This window comes from Copadichromis virginalis, linkage group LG22 (genome assembly GCF_057382275.1).
Source record: "Copadichromis virginalis isolate Kocher_CV1m ecotype Utaka linkage group LG22, C_Virginalis_male_GT1.1, whole genome shotgun sequence".
Classification (NCBI taxonomy): domain Eukaryota; kingdom Metazoa; phylum Chordata; class Actinopteri; order Cichliformes; family Cichlidae; genus Copadichromis; species Copadichromis virginalis.
In genome coordinates this window covers 25225742-25235301 of record NC_140638.1, presented here as the reverse complement: position 1 = coordinate 25235301, position 9560 = coordinate 25225742, and the positions used below count along the sequence as shown (strand labels likewise).

Genomic DNA, 9560 nt, shown 5'->3' with positions numbered 1-9560 from the left:
AGAACAACTGCCAAGACAGTATAAAAACAACCTAACCAAGTCAGTTGTCTCAAAGAAGCGAATCACTGGAACTCTACACAAGAATGGACTGTGAGGTTGCAGAACAAGGAAAGCCCCACTTTTACAGAAGAGACACCTTCAAGTCAGACTGAAGTATGCTAAAGACAACCTGGGGAATGATTATGCAATACTGGAATACACTTGAAGTCCGTCGTTTGATCAGATGACTTCAGAGCCACAGAGTGCTGCTTATGTTTGGAGAAAGAAGCCGGGCAACCCAAAGAATACCATCCCCACAGTGAAACACGGTGGTGGGAGTATTATGTTGTGGGGACGCTTCAGAGTTTCTGAAAAGGGAATCTCGTGGAAAGAAGGATATGTGAAGATTTCCAAAGGAAACATCAAGCAATCCGCAGCAAAACTGGTTCAGGGTCATTACTTTGTCTTCCAACATGATGAACCATAATATACATCGCTTTTCCAACACCAAAGAGAAAATTATTGATGGGCCTGCACAAAGTCCATGACTTGAATCATTAAAAATCTGCAGGATGAACTGAAGACTAAGGTCAATTCCAGAAGACCATCTTATCTGGAGGAGCTTGAGATATTCACCAAAGACGAATGGGCTGGGATTTTGAGACTTGTTAAAAACTACAACAAACAACTGCAGGACGTTATCCAGCTAAAAGGATGCACAACTGACTGTTAGCATCAGGGCAGCTAATAATTCTGACCCCGGTAGTTTCAGTTTATTTGTGACATTATTTTCCTTCTGTGTGAAAAAACCCCAGGATGTTTGGAACAGGTGTGTTAAAAATTACTTGTTCTGTTTAACAGGTCTTGGAAAATCCATGGGGAGGCTAATAATTATGTCCTCATCTGTACATACTAGGACTTAAAATTGTTTCATGATTTTCAAAAGGGCTGCCAAATGTTCATGACCAGTCCAGGGTGTACTTCACCACTCGCTGGCATAGACTTCAGTTCCCCTGTGACCCTGAATTGGATAAGCAGAAGAAAATGGATGGATGGATGGATGGATGGATGGGTGGGCTTTCAAAAGGGGTGAATAAACTCATTATGAAGCACTTTTAAGTCTCTGTATGCGAGTGTAAGCTTCTCATTCTCAGAGAACAAGTGTCCTTATATGACCCATGAGGCTTTTAACTGCAGCCATGGTCAGAACATCAATAATGGCCACTGGTCAAGTCAGATTTCCTCACATAACCTGACTGTAAGAGGGCAGCAGGTCATTGTAGCCTCACTCTGCATCGCAGCATCACGCCTTTAAATTTTTGTACAGAAAAAACAGAATAAAACAAACAAAAAAAAGGGGGATGCCACAAGCACTGATCTGGGTACAAGACCACCAGATAATAGGCATTCTCTCCACTCTCACACACACACCCACAAGGACAAGCACACTGAGTGACAATTTAGCCACGGCTCATTTAACCTACAGGCTGTGACCCCGAAGTAAGGTTCCCTACTGGGAGTTTTCACCAGGCCAAATTCTTGCTGAAGGACGAGAGCACAGAGGAAAGTGACGACGCACACAGTCAACCACATACTTCGTAGGCGTTCTAGCGAAAGAGGTGCCCATGATGCTCAAAGTTTCATAAATAGGAGCTCATTTTGTTCACACTTATGTACACTTCGGCCTAGCTGTAAATAAATACACCCTCGTGCTCCCGCTACCCATAACCACAAATAATGCGAATTTCCTTCCCTTTCTGCAACGTGGCAGCGAGTGATGCTCAGCAGTCACCCACACAGTTTGCAAAAAATACCCCCGATGCACATCCCTGCTCATCGCGGTGCATTTTCTCACCGTGCGGACAGAATAAGTCACTCTGCCACTAGAACAATGTCAAACACAATGCAACTCTGCACTCTCTGTGTCTCACACACACTCACACAGCAGTGCCCCCTCCTCTTGTTGCCAGCAGGCTAGTGGGAGATGTTAGTCAAAGGGGGAGGGGGTGTTGTGAGGATATGCTGAGTGTGAGTGTGGTGGGGGTCTTTGTGAGCGACAGAGGTAGGAGGAGAAGGACAGAGGGAGGGGGACATAGCGTTCTATTTCTCATAGACCAGCAGCTGCTGTCTATAGTGGAGAGAGAGAGAGAGAGAGAGAGAGGAAGAGGGAGGGCTGTGTGGCGTGAGGCAGTGCGTGTGCTCAGTGTTTAGGTGAATCCACAACCCTCTGGCTCACGAGGATAAAGGATCCACACAGAAAACAAGAGAGAGAGAGAGAGAGGGAGAGAAAAGCAGCGCGGGGACTTTGTCTTCTTCTTCCTCTTCTGGCATCCTCTGCGCTCTTTCTCCTCGCTTCATTTTCCCGCAAGCCGACAGCGGCTGTTTTTGCTTCTTTTTTCCCTCCCATCCTTCCCTTTTGTTCTCTGCATCCATCTCCGTTTCACCTCGGTCCAGCAGAGGAGGCAGGAAGAGCATAGTCAGAGGCATCATCCTCCCTCCTGCACGCCGAGCCGGTAAGCTGAGCTCTTTTTTTTTTTCCCCTCTCCCTTCGTTTCACCTCTCACCAACGTTCTGTCCACTCAGCACAGGAAGGGGATCGGATAGTCCCACCCTTCACCTTAAAGAGAGGCTGGAGAAGGAGGATGGAGGAGGCATGTGGGTCAGGTTTTGGAGTGAGGCTGGTGGGTGACTTGGGTGGTTAGTTTTAGCAGGGTAGATGGACCGGATGGGAAAGACTAGCCTGGGTCAGAACCCCCCTGTGGAGTAAGGCGGGACTGGGACTTGTCCTCTTTCACTGCAGTGCTTAGCCAGAGCGCCACAGTCACTGCCACAGTCATATACACATCTCTACACACACACACACACACACACACCATCAGGGATCTGCTCTGCATGTTGGAAACCATCAGGAGAGCTCATGTGTGCAAATTTCCTGTGAAGGTTGGTGGCTCGGTCATAGGACATATGTGACCTAGAACCATTGCAGCACATGCATTGTATATTACACTGAAACTGTGGGAACAATGTGGATAAATTGCATGCCAGGCATGGCCTCTCGCACATTGAGATCCATTCACCGCACACGCGTTATATCATCTAATTGTCGACGCGTACAAAAGGCGCCTGGCTTTATGCAGCGAGATGAGGTGTTTGAGGTTCAAGCTCAGGCCGGTCATTTCTGCAAACAGACCTGCTAAAAACAATAGCCTCAGAATTGCAACGCTGATCAGAAGGGGTGGGTGCATGCGACTGGAGTGGATAACAGGGAGGAGGGAAGGAAAGGATGGATGGAGGGGAAAAAAACTGAATGGAAAGATGAATGAATGAGGGCTAAGGATGTTTGGACTTTTCAAATGTAGGAAAACAACTGGTGAATGAGAAAGGTGTGCATTTGGAGCAGAAAGAGTGAAGCTACCATGTGACTCTGCAGGTCTTCTTTTTGTGTGTGTGTGTGTGTGTGTGTGGGAGGGAGGGGTGATGTGTGGATGGACAGATGCATTTGAAGCAAGGTAGAAAGAGAAAGCATGTGTGTAAGAGTGGACTGAGATGAAAGGTGTGTAATTCCAAGTATGAGGCTGAATCCATGCCTGCTGCAGCCGCTAGGAATGTGGTTATGATTATGATAATGAATGACTCACTGTAATTTAAGTTTGCATGCATAAATTGGTTTGCATACCAATGTATGTATACCAATCATACAAATGACACACATGAATGCGTATGTGTGCGTGGCCAGTGTTCTATAATATATCTATATGTAGGACTTTATTATACTGTACAGGTGCATGCATACATATTTGAAAGTATGACATGTACAATATGTGATGTATTTATTAACAATTATTATATTTATCACTGTAGCACATGTAGTGACTGAGGTAAAACTGTATAAACAAATATATTTAACTAAAACATGTCTTTAACATTAGACAAAAACTGCTCAATGCGAATCAGTTTATTTATATCTATATATAAAGCATACCAATGTGTTAATCAAATTGTGTGTGTGTGTGTGTGTGTTTGCGTGCATGCAGGATTTTTCAGTCTGAGGTGGAATGGTGGCTGCTATGGTATTTACTCCGCTGTTGCTAGGACACTCCCTTTGAACATTTTAACGGAGCCTTTTCATTGGCTCGCCACGATGATGCAAGAATCCCTCACCCCAAATCTTTCCTGAGCGCCCATAGAAACATGCCCGTTTGCATTTCCCCCTGCTCTCCTCTCGCTCCTTCTCTGTCACTCTTTTGTCTCCCCCCCCCACTTTCCCCCATATCTCTCCCCCATTCTCTCCCATATCTTTTTCTCTTTGTCTTCTTCTCTCTTCTTCATTATTGCTTAATTTATTAATTCCTTGCTCTCAGTAAGTCACTCCTCCCATCAGTCTTCATCAGCTTGCCACTTTCTGACACTTCCTTCTCTCTCATCCAGTCAAAATGCTCGCTGCAAAATGGTGTTGACAGTGTGCGGTGGTGGCTTCCAGCGCTGCACGATCACTCTCTCCTGCTGTCTTGCGGAGGATTAGCACTGTGTGTGTGTGTGTGTGTGTGTGTGTGTGTGTGTCTCACACTGTCCTGTTTCGTCTGTCCATGCGAGGTGAGGCATCATCAGGCTGTTTTCCATGTGTCAGGATTATTAGCCTCGACAAGGCAGAAGACAGGAATAGGGGCTTGGGTGTCACGGCGGAGGAGGTTCTCGTAATAGACATCACCTTATCTATTTTTGTCCTTTCTCCTCCACAATATGTGCAGTTATTGGTGTTCACCTTATCACTGCAATAACCTCAGGTTCACAGCCATACATTATTTCCTGTCATGTATTTCACTGTGGAGTCATGCAACCTTAACAGCTCCAGTCTGTTTGTTAGCACATGTTAAGGGAGTGGGGGTAGAAGATTAGGTTATTTAAGGTTAGGAGGAAGGAAAAAGGGGAAAGTACGAGTAATTGTAGTCTTGTTTTCTGATCTTCTCACTTTTGTAAAGTGTGAACAGAGTTTCTGCCTGAAAGAGTGTTTCGTCAAAACATTTTTGCACAGAATAGTGGCTAGTTAGCTAGTAGTAGCCTAGCCTAAAACAAGTGAAAGTCAGGGAAGTTAGTGATTACATCTCAAACATGCACTCTCTTATTTTGTAAGGTGTCTTCACACAAACATTTGTTTTATTTGTAGCTGTAAACTCAATGCTAGTACTAGCTAGTTAGCTAGCAAGCTTCCCAGAGACCAAGAAGCTCTCATAATAAATCGTCTAAGGGAGCAGTATTAAAAAGGCTTTATGCAGTGTTGATAGTTTTTTACTTCATAACAACTGTACTGGCTGAAACTGGAGGCTCACCACTCTGATTGACAGGTTTATGACATAGGCTACTATAGCATATAATTAAAATAGCTTAACTGGACCTTGCTGCTGTCTATGTGTGTTGGAGCCTTTTTAATGAAATTATCCAACAAATGATAAGGTCTGCAATGAAGTACACATTCATACCCAAATTTCGCACTAAAATCCCTAGTTTAGTCACCGTGTTTGTCAGAATATACTTCTGCTTTGGAAAAGCTAACATGGTGGCAGTCAAAATGCTAATGTTGGGGCTTATAAATGCCATTGACATCTGGCTGCGTCTATCTTCTGGCTGACATCTTCTGTATGTTTGTGGCATTGTTGGAGTTTGTGCATATTAGTGTTGTCTTCAGTGTAGTATTAGTTGTGGCTGCAAAATGCAGCAGCTAGCATTTCAGTGACAGTCAAACTCTGAAACTGTCACTTCCAATAAGTGGACCAGTTGACATATTCAGTTTGACTACAGGACTCTGTTGAACTTCATGCAGTATGAAAGGAAGTACATGATATACATATTGTACTACATGTAAGTTTATTAAGAGAGCTATCCAAATCAAGTCACTGTGAATTTTCTGCTCATCCTCTCATGATGCTTTGAAATGGTTCTTGTCGAAGCCCAAATTGAAGCCCAGAATTAAACACGTGCCCCACCAGTGCCTTTGGAAAGCAAAACAGTGTTTTAAAAGTATATTTTGGCTTTTTGTTTTAAAGCATAGCCTTCTACGATGTCAAACAAACACGTGAAAGTACAACCATTCTCAGTCAATCCTTTTACTAAAGTACACCATCATCCATATGTTTGCCCATGTGGCCACACAAGCTTTCTCAAAATGTGTGACAGCCCACACTTTATCTCACCACTTCTAATCTATTTGACTTCCCTGCCCATCTGTCCAACAGCAACATCTGTCACTTCAACATCTGTCACTTGAGCTCTCATGCTTGCGTTTGAGGTCTTCTTTTGTTATCATTTGAGTTCAGAGGTCAGATTGGTGTCATAGACAGAGCTGAAATAATTGAGGAATTTGAGATTTGAGCTGTCTCTAGCCGCTAATCTTGTAGTATTTAATCCAGTATTGTCAGGAATTATGGATTACTTCCTGCGAGCAGAGATGATCCTGTTAAAGGGGCATTGGGTGGAGGAACAGAGGGTGTGGGACGAGAGGTGTAGGCGTAGGATGCTGGAGGGCAGTATGAAAGAAGAGCGTTTACTAAATCCAGTATTAGTCAGAAAACTCTTGTGAGATAAAAGACAAAATGTAAATACCACCATTATTAATTCAGTCTTAAAGTCTTAGGACTCTTAAGTAGCTTGACAAACTGGAACATATGCATAGTTTCCTTTCTTGCTGAGAGTAATTTGTAAAGATAGACAACACTTTTATGTTTGTAGAGTAAAGTCAGATTCAGGGTCTTGGTCTGGATTCACGCCTAAGACAGGGATTATGTGAATTTAAACAATACAGAGGCTGCACTTTGACACCGTCCTACAAAAAAGTCAGCATAGATTATGCTTAGGTTGAATTCGTCCAAAAGTGCGCACGAACAGGAAAGAGAGCCACAGCAAACATCACCACAAAGAGAAACAAGTGAAAAAAACAAACCAACCCCAAAGCCCATCAAAGATTTAAAAAAGCACAGACGAGAAATACAAACAGTGGCTGCTGTGGGCAGTTATAAATGTTTTCAACACTCTACTGCAAAGAAGTTTTTTGTCTATCATGATTTCTAGATTCTCTGTGGCTAAGCTAGTAGACCACCAACAGCACAAACATCAACACAAGCAGCCGTTGGGCCTGCAAAGGTCCATGTAGCACCTACAGACTATCAAGACACAATAGCTTTGTATTAACAATGAAAACTAGTGGAAACACTAACATGTGTGCCCACATATAACAAAAACTCCTTACCACTCTCTCTTAAGGTTTCGAATGAATACGCCAACAAATTAGTTGATTTCATTCGTATTGGTAGTTCTCAGTCATATTCTGCAAAGTCATTTCCAGAACAGGAAAAAAGATACAGTTTGGGTTTTGAAATCAAAATCAACTCCAAAGCATCAGCAAACTATTGCTTATTTTTCCGATAACGTTCATATTCAATAAACCTAGTCTCGCTCCATATATTGCTCATGGTCGTCCATGTAAACCAACAAGACTAAAAAAAACGTGTCCTCAAAGGACTTGCTAAAGACTTGCTAACAAGATAAGAAATTTTGTTAGTTAAATGAAATCAACGCGTTCAACTTGTTTTAGAGTAATTCAGGTGTTCTTCAGGAATTTTCTCACGACATTTTGAAACGAACAGGAGAAATTATAAGAACTTTAAGGCCCATTAGAGGGTAAAAAATCTCGACTAACAAGTTATCAAAAGGGCTAATGTAACACGTCCTGAATTCATCCACTAAATCAGTAAAAAACTAGATTCAGGAGCCAGTGAGATTTAATTCTTTGTGACTAGGGAGCCGGGATCTGATAGGTCATCGATATTGCTTTATTCTCAATGCTTGATTGCACTTCTGAAAACTGCTGCGAAGTCTTATTAAACTCTGTTATCATCCTTGTTATGGGTGTTCTGCTGAAACTCTTTGAAATTTGTGCTGTTAAATCCGGGAAGACACAGAGACGAGCCACAGTGAATCCTCTCCAGCTTCTAACTTCGACATGACTTGGCTTGTCAAACTCGTTTTCTTCTGTGGTAGCGAAAGATGATGTAATCAGATTACTTTAGTTACGCTCACCTTGGGTTTACAATAACACCGTGGTCTGTTGTCTGTTGATGAGAACAATGAGCCTCCACTAACACCAACGAAAAGTCCAATTGCTCACCCTCTGGTCATATTTAAGGTCAATAAATGAAAGGTGAAATCAATTTATGCTGGTGGGAGGCTAAAGAGAGCAGAGCGAGGGGAGAGGAAGCAATACTGTGTTGCAATTAGTGTGTAAAAAGTGAAAGACAAGTTATCTACTCTGCAATGGCTCTAACTTCCTTTATAAGGTCTGCTATAAGGCTATATCCTAATGTTTGGTTCGAGGCTAAAGGTAAATATACTTACTGTGGAGTGGAACACTTTCCCTGTGAGAGAAGAATGACTCAGTGATTGTGTATTTACTTTAGCAGCCATTATGCGCAGCGTAATCGAGCATGTCTTTGATCGTTGCTTAAACCTCATCCCTTCGTTTACTCTTTCTTAATTGTTAGCATGTAGCCTACAGCTAGAAAGCAAATGGTTCTACTTCCAAAACCAAAAGACCTTTTCAGTACCAAACTACATTGTTGTGTAAGGGTACACGTTATGGTAAAAAGCATTTACTTACAGTTTGGAAATCCTTAGTGAAACTACATTGGAATTTAGGCTAACTTTAGGAGCTCTTTCCTGGGAAGGTTTACACTTCAGCAATGAGACAAGACACCATTACATTGCCACATCCGGCAATTACTTTTGTCAAAGACTTACAGTTTATAGCATAAACATAAAAATAATATAATTTAAAAAAACACAACAACATTAAAACTTGCCCAATATTGCACCAGTTTACCTTGTACTGCCAAAACAACTTTAGATCCATCTAGGCATGGATGTGGGGCCTCGGGGATGTACTAGGATGTAGGCAGCTGGACCTGAAGGTGGTACTGGAATTTGGAGGTCCGGTGAGTGTCCTGGATTCTCTATTGTGTTCCTCAGGCCATAGGACAGTGTTTGCATTGTGGTGTAGAGCATTCGAAAGGCTGTGCCATGACAGGGTTAATGGGTGGAGTTTGACCTAGTCCCAACAAAGCTTTTAATTCAGCTGCACTCAAGGTTCAAACCCCGATGGGAGAGTTAAGGACTTCGTTAGTTTTTTCCAGAAAAAAGAAAGCATTTCCAAACCATGATTAACATTCTGAAAACTTTAACCCAACACATGACCTATCCCTAAACCGAGTACTACTGTTTCATAAAACCAGTAAAAACTGAAGATGAAGAAGAAAAAAAAATCCAGCTAAGCCTGGAAATTCACTTCCAAGGCATGATAAAATTTTGATTAGCAGGCAGCATGAACTAAGCTGGCTGTGACTACTTTTGGTTATGTACAGCATATTTCTGTTTCTTTTAATGCAGTCTTCACTCAGTTGATGATACTGTGTAGCCTCTGTTATCACTGTAAAGCTGGACAGGTGGGCAACAGTAACTATGGCAGATCTTAGTAAATGTCACTGCTGCTTGTGTGTGTGTGTGTGTGTGTCCTTCCATGGGCAAACTAAGATGCT

The 9560-nt window shown here is 42.5% G+C and overlaps 1 protein-coding gene across 2 annotated transcripts in view; it reads left to right on the top strand.

The window, feature by feature from the left end:
- Positions 1 to 2067: 2067 nt before the first annotated feature.
- The window catches only part of fam49al (family with sequence similarity 49 member A, like), a 38872-nt gene continuing 31379 nt past the window's right edge, over positions 2068 to 9560 (top strand). The window contains exon 1 of one of the 2 annotated variants that reach the window (XM_085445177.1): positions 2068 to 2492. The gene's annotated coding sequence lies outside the window, so the exon portion shown is untranslated. The remainder of the gene's footprint in view (positions 2493 to 9560) is intronic. The other variant, XM_085445181.1, reaches the window with a different exon arrangement.